We start from the raw sequence: 12694 nt of genomic DNA, 5'->3' as shown, positions 1-12694 counted from the left end.
ATTTCAACAAGACAGAAAGAAGACAATACATTCTGATACCTGATTGAGTGTGTGAAGTTTCAAGCAGCAAGCACAAACACTTTTCGATTTCCATCACCCATATTGGTCAAAAGGAAGTGAAACCTGAAAATACAAACTGTTCCTGAAAGTGAACACTTGCACCTTGATGGCCCAAACTTGGCGAGCATCGTTAGACTAGGTAAAAGATGAATCCGGCCCATTATCCTAGAAACTAGACAAAAACTAACTCTAACTATAAAACAAGAATGTCACTCTAGCCCTAAAACTAACACAAACTCTTACACTCACCCTAAACTGTTTAGAAAACCATTGATCCTTGGAGTCCCAAACTTGGGGAACATAGTGGGCTAGCAAACAGATGAATTCCTGCACCTTATCACCTTATCAAAAAAACCTGAGTAAATAATTGTGGGAGGAATTTCAGTAGCAGGGTATTTCCTTGTTTTCCTATAGAGTGCTCTTGGACAAACTTGTTTTTGTGTGATTCAGCTTTGGGCCTCTTCTATAAGAAAGAAACCAGATGATGTTCATGGAGAACTGATTGAGTGTGTGAAGTTTCAAGCAGCTAGCACAAACCCAGTGTGATTTCCAGCTGGATTTCCATTCACCCATATAGGACAAAATGCAGTGATACTAGAAAATACAAACTGATCCTAAGAGGGAACATTTGCACCTGGAAGGCCCAAACTTGGTGAGCATAGTTAGGATAGGTACAAGTTGAATCCTGCCCATTATCAAAGAAATTGACCCAAAACGGACTCAAATCCTAACACTAGATCTATCCCTAACACTAAGCCTAACCCTAATCCTAAATCTACCCTAAACATTTTAGAGAACCATTGATCCAAGGAATCCCAAAAGTATGGAGCTTACTGGGGCCTGCACACAAATGAACCCTGTGCAATACCAAAGGAATCTGACTAAATAATTTGGTTAGGTATTTCAGTAAATGGATATTATCATGATTTTTCATACAGTGTTCTTGGATTAAGTTGTTTTTGAGTGCTTCAGCTTAGAACTACTTCAACAAGAAAGAAACAAGACAATGCATTCTGAGACCTGATTGTGTGAATTTTCAAGCATCAAGCACACACCCTGTTCAATTTTCAGCTCTACTTTTATTCACCCATATAGGTCAAAATTCCGTGAAACCTATATATTCAGTGAAAATACAATTTGTTCCTGACAGCAAACACTTGCACCTAGATGGCAAGAATAGTTAGGATAGGTAAAAGATGAATCCTGCCCAATATCAAGGAAACTGGACAAAAACTAATTGTAACTATAACACAAGCTTGTCACCTAGTCCTAAAACTAACACAAACCCTGAGATTATCCCTCACCTGTTTAAAGAACCATTGATCCTTGAAGTCTCAAACGTGGGGAGATGAGTGGACTAGCAAACACATGAATTCCCACAAATAATCAAAGAAATCTGACCAAATAATTCAGGGAGGAATTTCAGTAACTTGGTATTTCCCTGCTTTCTTATTGAGTGCCATTGGATAAATTGTTTTTTGTGCTTCAGCTTTGGGCCTCTTCTACAAGAAACAATTAATACAATGCCTACAGAGTAATGAATTTGTTCTAGCTGTATGTCCAGTCAACCACATAGTTCAAAATGCAGTGATACCTGAATATACAAACTGTGCCAGATAGCAAACAGTTGCATCTAGAAGGCCCAAACTTGGCAAGCACAGTTAGGCTAGGTAAAAGTTGAATCATGCCCTGTAATAAAGAAATTGGCCCAAAACTAACTCTAACACTAACACTAGCTCTAACCATTGCCCTAATCCTAACCCTAACCCTAACTGTATACCTAAACTGTTTAGAGAACCATTGATAATAGGAATCCCAAAAGTTTGGAGCAGAGTGGGGCTAGCAAACAGGTGAAACCTGGGCAATATCAAAGACATCTGACTAAATAATTTGGATAGGTATTTCAGTCAATGTGTATTTTCTTCTTTGTTTTTTTTTTCATGCTTCAGGTCATTGTTACTTCAACAAGAAAGAATCAAAACAATGAATTCTGAGACATTATTGAGTGTGTGAATTTTCAAACAGCAAGCACAAACTCTCTTCGATTTCTAGCTCAATTTCCATCACACATATAGGTAAAAATGCAGTGAAACCTGAAAATACAAACTGTACCTGAGAGTGAACATTTGTACCTAGTTTTCCCAAACTTGTCAAGCATAGTAAGGATAGGTAAAAGATGAATCCTGCCCAGAATCAAAGAAACTAGACATAAACTAACTCTCATAACACAATCTTGTAACCTTAGGACTAAAAATAATACAAACACTGACACTAACCTTAACCTCTTTAGAGAACCATTGATACTTGAAGTCCCAAACTTGGAGAACCTATGGGCTAGCAAACAGATGAATTCCTGTGCCTAATCAAAGAAAGGTGACCAAACAATTGGGGGAGGAATTTCAGTAACTGGGAATTTCCCTGTTTTCTTACAGAGTGTTCTTCATTAAACTTCTTTTTCTGTGCTTCATCTTTGGGCCACTTCTACAAGAAACAAACTAGACAATGCTCATGGAGAACTGATTGAGTGTGTTAAGTTTCAAGCAGCTAGCACAAACCCTGTTTGATTTCCAGCTGGATTTCCATTCATCTATGTAGGACAAAATGCAGTGATACCTGAAAATACAAACTGTTCCTGACAGCGAACAGTTGCACCTAGAAGGCCCAAACACGGCAAGCATAGTTAGGCTAAGTATAAGTTGAATCCTGCCAAGATCAAAGAAATTGGTGCAAAACTAACTCTAACCATAACACACGCTTTTAATCTTAGCCCTAAAATGATGCAAACCCTGAAACTAACCTAACCTGCTTAGAGAACCATTGGTCCTTGGAGTCCCTAATTTGCAGAGACTAGTGAGCAAGCAAAAAGATGAATTACTGCAACTTATCAGAGAAATGTGACCAAACAATAGGTGGAGGAATTTCAGTAACTTGGTATCTCCCTGTTTTCTTATAGAGTGCTCATGGATAAACTGGTTTTTTGTGTGTGTTTCAGCTTTGGGCCTCTTCTACAAAATTTTAGAGACATTGCTCACAGAGAACTGATTGAGTGTGTGAAATTTAAAGCAGCTACCAAAAACCATGATTGATTTACAGCTGGATTTCCAATCCCTATGTGCATTAAAATGCAGTGATACCAGAAAATACACACTGTTCCTGACAGTGATCAGTTGCACCTAGAAGGCCCAAACATGGCTAGCATCTATACACTAGGGTAGAGATGAAACATGCTCAGTAACAAAGAAATTAGCCCAAAACTAAATGTAACCCTAACACTAAATCTAACCCTAGCCCTAACCCTAACACTATCCCTAAACTATTTAGATAACTGTTAATACAAAAAGTCCCAAAAATGTGCAGGAGAGTAGAGCCAGCAAAAGATGAATCCTGTAAAATATCAAAGATATCTGACTAAATAATTTCATTAGGTATTTCAGCAAATGGGTATTTTCCTCTTTTTTATAGAGTGTCCTTGGATTAAGTTGTTTTTGTATGCTTCAGCTTAGAGCTACTTAAACATGAAAGAAGACAATGCATTCTGAGACCTGATTGAGTGTGTAAAATTTCAAGCAGCAAGCCCAAACACTTTTTGGTTTCCAGCTCGATTTCCATTCACCCGTATAGGTCAAAATGCAGTGACCTGAAAATACAAACTTGTCCTGACATGGAACCATTGCACCTAGAAGGCCCAAACTTGGTGAGCATAGTTATGATAGATAAAAATTTAATCCTGCCCAGTATCACATAAACTGTCCCAAAATTACCTCTAACCATAACACAAGTTTAATCTTAGCCCTAAAACTAACACAAACCCTGACAGTAATCCTAACCTGTTTAGAGAACCATTGATTCTTGGAGTCCCAAAATTTGGAACCTAATGGGCTAGCAAAGAGATGAATTCCTGAGCCTTATCAAAGGAATCTGACCAAACAGATGGGGGAGTAATTTCAGTAACTGGGTATTTCTCTGTATTCTTATAGAGTGCTCTTTGATAAACTTGTTTTTGTGTGCTTCATCTTTGGGCTTTTTCTACATTAAACAAACCAGACAATGCTCACAGAGAACTGATTCATTGTGTGAAGTTTCAAGCAGCTAGCACAAACACTGTTGGATTTCCAGATGGATTTTCATTCACCCATATAAGTCAAAATGCAGTGATACCTGAAAATACACACTGTTCCTAACAGGAAACACTTGCACCTAGATAACTCAAACTTGGCAACATGCTTAAGATATGTAAAAGTTGGATCCTTCCCAGTATCAAAGAAACTAGACACAAACTGACTCTAACCATATCACAAGCTAGCCCTCAGAAAAACACACACCCTGACACTAACCCTAACCTGTTTAGAAAACCATTGATTCTTGGGATCCCAAACTTGGGGAGACTAGTGGATTAGCAAACAGATGAATTATTGTGCCTTATCAAAAAATTCTGTCCAAACAATTGGGTGAGAAATTTCAGAAACTGGGTATTTTCCTGTTTTCAAATAGAGTGCTCTTGGATAAACTTGTTTTTGTGTGCTTCAGATTTGTTCCTCTTCTACAAGAAACAAACCAGACAATGGTCAAGGAGAAACAATTGCTTGTGTGATGTTTCAAGCAGCTAGCACAAACCCTGTTTGATTTTCAGCTGGATTTCCATTCACCCATATAGGTCAAAAAGCAGTGATACCTGAAAATACAAACTATTCCTGACAGCAAACAGTTGCACCTAGGAGGCCAAACTTGGCAAACATAGTTAGGCTAGATACAAGTTGAATCCTGCCTAGTATCAAAGCAATTGGCCCAAAACTAACTCTAACCTTAACACTAGCTATAACCCTAGCCCTAATCCTAACCCTAACCCTAACACTTTCCCTAAGGTATTTAGAGAATCATTGATCCTAGGACTCACAAAAGTGTAGAGCAGAGTGGGGCAAGCAAACAGATGTATTCTAAGCAGTATCAAAGACATCTGACTAAATAATTTGGTTAGATATTTCAGTAAATGGGTATTTTCCTGTGTTTTCATAGAGTGTTCTCAGACTAAGTTATTTTTGCATGCATCAGCTTAGTGCTACTGCAACAAGTAAGAAATAAGGCAATGCATTCTGAGACCTGATTGAGTGTGTGAAGTTACAAGCAGCCACCAAAAACACCTGTTTGATTTCTAGCTCAATTTCCGTCACCTGTATAGGTCAAAATGCAGTGAAACCTGAAAATACAAACTATTCCTAACAAAGAGCATTTTCATTTAGAGAGCCTAAACTTGGTGAGCATAGTTAGGATAAGAAAAAGATGAATCCTGCTAGGGATCAAAGAATCTAGACAAAAACTAACTCTAACCATAACAGAAGCTTCTCATCTTAGCCCTAAATCTAACACAAACCCTGACACTAACCCTAACTGTTTAAAGAACCATTAATACTTGGAGTCCCAAACTTGGGGAACTGATAGGATACCAATCAGATTAATTTCAGTACCTTTTAAAAGAAATGTGACCAAACAATTGGGAGATGAATTTCAGTAACTAGGTATTTCCCTGTTATCTTATAGAGTGATCTTGAATATACTTGTTTTTGTGTGCTTCAGCTTTGGGCCTCTTCTAGAAGAATTAAACCAGACAATGCTCACAGAGGACTGAATGAGTGTGTGAAATTTTAAGCATGTAGCACAAACAAGTTTGATTTCTAGATGGATTTCCATTCAGCCATATAGGTCAAAATGCAGTGATACCTGAAAATACTAACTGTTCCTAACAGAGAACAGGTGCACCTAGAAGGCCTAAACTTGGCGAGCTTAGTTAGGCTAGGGACAAGTTGAATCCTACCCAGTATTAAAGAAATTGGTGCTAGCTCTACCCCTAGCACTAAACCTAACCTTAACCATAAGCTTATTCCTAAACTGTTTAGGGTAACATTGATCCTAAAAGTCCCAAAAGTGATGAGCAGAGTGGGGCCAGCGAACAATGAATCCTGTGCAGTATCAAAGATGTCTGACTAAATAATTTGGTTAGGTATTTCAGTTAATGTGTATTTTCCTCTTTTTTGATAAAGTGTCTCAGAATAAGTTATTTTAGCATGATTCAGCTCTTTGCTATTTCAACAAGAAAGAATCAAGACAATGCATTCTGAGACCTGATTGAGCATGTGAAGTTTGAAGCATAAAGCATAAAAACTGATAGATTTCCAGCTTGATTTCCATCACCCATATAGGTCATAAGGCAGTGAAATCTGAAAATACAAACTGTCCCTGAAAGGGAACAATTGCACCGAGAAGGCCCAACTAGGCAAGCATGTTTAGAATATGTAAAAGATGAATCCTGCCAGTATCAAAGAAACTAGACATAAACTAATTCTAAACATAACATAAGTTGTCACCCTAGTCCTAAAACTAACCAAAACCCTGACACTAATATTACCTGTTTAGAGAACCATTGATATTTGGAGTCACAAACTTGGGGAGACTAGTGGGCTAGTAAACAGATAAATTCCTGCACTTTATCAAAAAAATCTGACCAGGCAATTGGGGGAGGAATTTCAGTAAATACGTATTTTCCTATTTTCTCATAGAGTGCTCTAAGATTAACTTTATTTTGCGCTTGAGCTTTGAGCCTCTTCTACAAGAAACAAACCAGACAATGCTTACAGAGAACTGATTGAGTGTGTGAAGTTTCAAGCATCTAGCACAAACCATGTTTGATTTCCAGATGGATTTCCATTCAACCATATAGGTCAAAATGCAGTGATATCTGAAAATACAAACCGTTCCTGACATCAAAGAGTTGTATGGAACTGATTGAGTGTGTGAAGTTTCAAGCAGCTAGCACAAACACTGTTTGATTTCCAGCTGGATTTCCATTAAACCTTATAGGTCAAAATGCAGTGATATCTAAAAATACAAACTGTTCCTAACATCAAACAGTTGAATCTAGATGGCTCAAAATTGTCGAGCATAGTTAGGCTAGGTATAATTTGAATCCTGCCCAGCATCAAAGTAATTAGCCCAAAACTAACTCTAAACCTAACACTAGCTCTCACCCTAGACCTAACCATAACCCTAACCCTATACATTATTCCTAAACTCTTTAGAGAACCATTGATCCTAGGAAGCCCAAAAGTGTGAAGCAGAGTTTGGCCACCACACAGATGAATCCTGTGTGGTATCAAAACATCTGTCTAAATAATTTTGTTAGGTATTTCAATAAGTGTGTATTTTCTGGTTTTTCATAGAGTGTTCTCAGATTAAGTTGTTTTTGCATGCTTCAGCTTAGGGGTACTTCAACAAGAAAGAAGCAAGACAATGCATTCTGATACCTCATTGAGTATGTGAAGTTTCAAGCAGCAAGCACAAACCCTTTTTGATTTATAGCTCGATTTCCATTCAACCGTATCGGTCATAATGCAGTGAAACTTTAAAATACAAACTGTTTCTGAAAGCAAACAGTTGGATGTATAAAGCTCAAACAGTTGACATGCAGAGTTAGGCAAGGTAAAAGTATAATCCTGCCCATTATTAAAGAAATTAGACAAAAATATTTCTAACCATAACACAAGATTTTATCCTAAGCCCTAAAACTCACACTAACCATTACAGTAACCCTAATCTGTTTAAAGAACAATTGATACTTGGAACCCAAAGTTGGGGGATCTAATAAGCTAGAAAACAGATGAATTTCTGTGCCTTATCAAAGAAATCTGACCAAAAACTTGGGGGAGGAATTTCAGTAACTGGGAATTTCTCTGTTTTCTTATAGAGTGCTCTTGAATAAACTTCTTTTTGTGTGCTTCAACTTTGAGCATCTTGTATAAGAAAAAAAACAGACAATGCTTATGGAGAACAGATTGAGTGAACAGCATGCACAAAGCCTGTTTGATATCCAGCTGAATTTCCATTCACACATATAGGTCAATAAGCAGTGATAACTGAAAATACAAACTGTTCCTGACAGCAAACAATTGCACCTAGAAGGCCCAAATTTGGTGAGCATAATTAGGCCAGGGAAAAGATAAAACCTGCCCAGTATCAAAAATATTGGCCCAAAACAAACTTTTACCCTAACACTAAATCTAACACTAGCCCTAACCCTAACCCTAACCCTAACCCTATCTCTAAACTGTTTAGAGAAGCATTGATCCAAGAGTCCCAAAAGTGTGAGGCATAGTGTGGCTAACAAACAGATAAATCCAATGCTCTCTCAAAGATATCTGACTAAATAATTTGCTGGGTATTTCAGTAAATGGGTATTTTTCTGTGTTTTTATAGTGTCCATGAGAAAATGTTTTTGCATGCTTTAGCATAGGCCTACTTCAACAAGAAAGAAAAAAAAACAATGCATTATGAGACCTGATTGAGTGTGTGAATTTCCAAGCAGGAAGCACAAACCCTGTTTGATTTCCAGCTCAATTTCTATTCACCCATATATCAAAATGCAGTGAAACCTGAAAATACAAACTGTTCCTGACAGTGAACACTTGCACCTACATAGCCCAAATTGGCGATCATAGTTATAATAGTTAAACATAAATTTTGCACAGGATCAAAGAAACTAGACAAAAACTAATTCCAACCATAACTCAATCTGGTAACTCTAGGCCTAAAACTAACACAAATCCTGACACTAACACTAACTTTTTAAGAGAACAATTGATACTTGGAGTCCCAAACTTGGGGAGCATAGTGGGCTAGAAAACAGAGGAATTCCTGCACCTTATCAAAGAAATTAAAATTAAGGGATGATTTTCAGTAACTGTGTATTTCCCTGTTTCCCTATAGAGTGTTCTTGGATATACTTGTTTTTGTGTGCTTCAGCTTTGGTCCTCTTCTATAAGAAAGAAACCAGAAAATTCTCATGGAGAACTGATTGAGTTTGGAAGTTTCAAGCAGCTAGCACAAATCCTGTTTGATTTCCAGGTGGATTATAGGTCAAATAGGTCATATGGGTCAAAATACAGTGATACCTGAGAATACAAATTGTCCCTGACAGCAAACAGTTGCACCTAGAAGGATCAAACATGGTGAATATAGTTAGGCTATGGAATAGATGAAACCTGACCAGTATCAAGGAAATTAGTCCCAAACCCTAACACTAGCTCTCACCTTATCCCAAACCCTAAGCCTAACCCTAACCCTCTCCCTAAACTGTTTAGAGAACCATTGATCATACGAGTTACAAAAGTGTGAAGCAGAGTGGGGCCAGCAAATAGATGAATCCTGTACAATATCAAAGACATCTGACTAAACAATTTGGTTAGGTATTTCAGTAAATATGTATTTTCCTGTTTATTCATAGAGTTTTCTCATATTAATTTTTTTGCATACTTCATTTTACAGCTAGTTCAATGAGAAAGAAAGAAGACAATACATTCTGAAACCTGATTGAGTGTGTGAAGTATCAACCAGCAAGGACAAACCCTGTTCGATTTCCAGCTTGATTTCCATTTATCTAATAGGTCATAATGCAGTAAAACCTGAAAATACAAACTCTTCCTGACATGGAACAGTTACACTGAGAAGGCCCAAACTTGGCGAGCATACTTAGGATAGGTAAAAGACGAATCCTGTACAATATTAAAGAAACTAGAATAAAACTAACTCTAACCATACAGAAGTTGTCACCCTAGCCCTAAAACTAACAAAAACACTGACAATAACCCTAACCTGTTTAGAGAACCATTGATGCTTGGAATCCCAAATTGGGGAGAATAGTGGGATAGCAAATAGATGAATTCCTGCACCTATCAAAAAAAATCTGACCAAATAATTGGGAGAGGAATATCAGTAACTGGGTATTTCTCTGTTTTCTTATAGAGTGCTCTTGGATAAACTAGTTTTTGTGTGCTGCTGCTTTGAGTCTTTTCTACAAGAAACAAACTAGACAATGCCTATGGAGAACAATTGAGTTTGTGAATTTTAAGGCAGCTACCACAAACTCTGTTTGTTTTCCAGCTGGATTTCCATTCACCCATATAGGTCAAAATGCAGTGATACCTGAAAATATAAACTGTTCCTGACAGCAAACAGTTGCACCTAGAAGATCCAAACATGGTGAGCATAGTTAGAGTAGGTAAAAGATGAATCCTGGACAGTATCAAAGAAACTAGAAAAATACTAACTCTAACCATAACACAAGCGTGTAACCCTAGCTCTAAAACTAACACACCCTGACACTTACCATAACTTATTTAGACAACCATTGATCCTTGGAGTCCCAAACTTGGGGAACATAGAGGGCTAGCAAACACATGAATTCCTGTACTTATCGATGAAATCTGACTAAAAAGTTGGGGGAGGAATTTAAGTAACTTAGTATTTCCCTGTTTTTCTATTGTGTGCTCTTGGATAAACTTTGTTTTGTGTTCTTCATCTTTAGGTTTCTTCTACAAGAAAGAAACCAGACAATGCTAATGGAGAACTGATTGAGTGTGTAAATTTTCAAGCACCTAGCACAAACACTGTTTGCATTCCTGCTGAATTTCCACTCACCATATAGGTCAAAATGCAGTGATACCTGAAAATAGAAACTGTTACTGACAGCCAACAATTGCAAATAGAAGGCCCAAACTTGGCGAGCATAGTTAGGCTAGGAAAGAGATGAAACCTGCCCAGTATCAAAGAAATTAGCCCCAAACTAACTCAACCCCAACACTAGCTCTAACCCTACCCCTTACCCTAACCCTAACACTAACCCTCTCCCTAAACTGTTTAGAGAACCATTTATCATAGGAGTCCAAAAAGTGAGGAACAGAGTGGGGCCAGCAAAGAGATGAATCCTGTGCAGTATCAAAGACCTATGTCTAAATAATTTGGTTAGGTATTTCCATAAATTGGTATTTTCCTCTTTTTTCATAGAGTGTTCTCATATTAAGTTATTTTTATATGCTTCAGCTCTTTGCTACTTCAAAAAAAAAAAAGAATCAAGACAATGCATTCTGAGACCTGATTGAGTGTGTGTAGTTTCACACAGCAAGCACAAACCCTGTTTGATTTCCAGCTGGATTTCCAATAACCTGTATAGGTCATAATGTAGTGAAACCTGAAAATACAAACTTGCCTGACAGCAAACACTTGCAATTAGATTGCCCAATCATGGTGACCAGAGTTAAGAGAGTTAAAAGATGAATCCTGCCCAGTATCAAAGAAACTAGACCAAAATTAACAAGAAATATAACACAAGATATTCACCCTAACCCTAAAAATAACACAAACCCTGACACTTACCCTTACCTGTTTATAGAACCATTGATACTTGTAGTCCCAAATTTGGGAAGCCAAGTGAGCTAGCAAACAGATGAATTCCTGCACCATATCAAAGAAATATGACAAAAAATTGGGGGAGGAATTTCAGTACCTGGTTATTTCCCTGTTTTCTTATAGAGTGCTCTTGGATAAACTTGTTTTTTTTTTGTGCTTCAGCTTTGGGCCTGTTCTAGAAGAAACATAACAGACAATAATAATGGAGAACTGATTTAGTGTGTGAAGTTTCAAGCAGGTATCCCAAACCTGGTTTGATTTCTAGCTGGATTTCCATTCATCCATATAGGTCAAAATGCAGTGATACCTGAAAATACAAACTGTTCCTTACATTGAACAGTTGCACCTAAAAAACCCAAACTTGGCGAGCATGGTTAGGCTAGGAAATATTTAAATCCTGCTCAGTATCAAAGAAATTGGCCCAAAACTAACTCTAACACTAGCTCTAACCCTAACCCTAAACCTAACCCTAACCCTAAAACTATCCCTAAACTGGTTAGGGAATCGTTAATCCTAGGAGTCCCAAAAGTGTGGAGAATAGTGGGGCCAGCAAACAGATGAATCCTGTGTTGTATTGAAGACATCTGACTAAATAATTTGGTTAGGTATATCAGTAAATAGGTATTTTCCTGTTTTTTCATAGAGTGATCTCAGATTAAGTTGTTTTTGCATGCATCAGGTTAGGGCTACTTCAACAAGAAAGAAAGACAAAAATGTATTCTGAGACTTGATTGTGAGTGTGAAGTTTCAAGCATCAAGCACAAACCCAGTTCTTTTTCTACCTCAAATTCCTTTCATCCATATAGGTCAAATGCAGTGAAACCTGAAAATCCACACTGTTCCTGACAGCGAACACTTGCAACTAGATGGCCCAAACTTGGCACGCCAACTTAGGATCTGTAAAAGATTAATTCTAGAGACAGGAGGAAGATGGCAGCGAATAGAGTGTGTCACCCCCGTGTACTGTGTCACTGCGCAGGTGATTAGTGAGTTTAGAACAGCCAGAAGGTATCTTGTTAGGAATTTCCAGCAAAATTGGGGTGTACTGAAAGCTAGAGGAAGGATTTTAACACCCAATGATCAGTTACTGTGGCTCAATCGTGAGTGAACCGTGCGCCTGGAGATTCAGGCTGATTGATCAGCAGCCCGCCCCGCAGCCAGAGCCTGTGCACTGACGTGCCAGCAATGCAGAGAAACGGTGCTACAGATTCTGAGGGGTGCTGCCAACTGTGCCCTCACAGTGCTCCGGGCTGAGTTCTGGGTTTGAGATGGGGGAGAGAAACAGTCCAGATCTGCCCTCCACACCAAACACCACACCGAGGAAGCCAGCGACCACCATCTTGGAGAGCTGACGTAACCATCACCAGTTTCTGACAGATCTGACCCCACTGCAGCAAGTTCA

General features: G+C 38.2%; 1 long non-coding RNA gene across 1 annotated transcript; it reads right to left on the bottom strand.

The window, feature by feature from the left end:
* Window positions 1-500: 500 nt before the first annotated feature.
* Window positions 501-10927, bottom strand: LOC125618047. Its single transcript, XR_007349272.1, has 2 exons — window positions 8004-10927; window positions 501-4771 (listed from the first exon to the last, which is right to left on the bottom strand). It is a non-coding gene; the product is annotated as an uncharacterized LOC125618047 (long non-coding RNA).
* Between the last annotated feature and the right edge of the window lie 1767 nt (window positions 10928-12694).

Source organism: Marmota marmota, unplaced genomic scaffold (genome assembly GCF_001458135.2).
Source record: "Marmota marmota marmota unplaced genomic scaffold, marMar, whole genome shotgun sequence".
NCBI lineage: Eukaryota > Metazoa > Chordata > Mammalia > Rodentia > Sciuridae > Marmota > Marmota marmota.
Note: the sequence above shows the minus strand (reverse complement) of the source record. Positions and strands in the feature narration are given on the sequence as shown.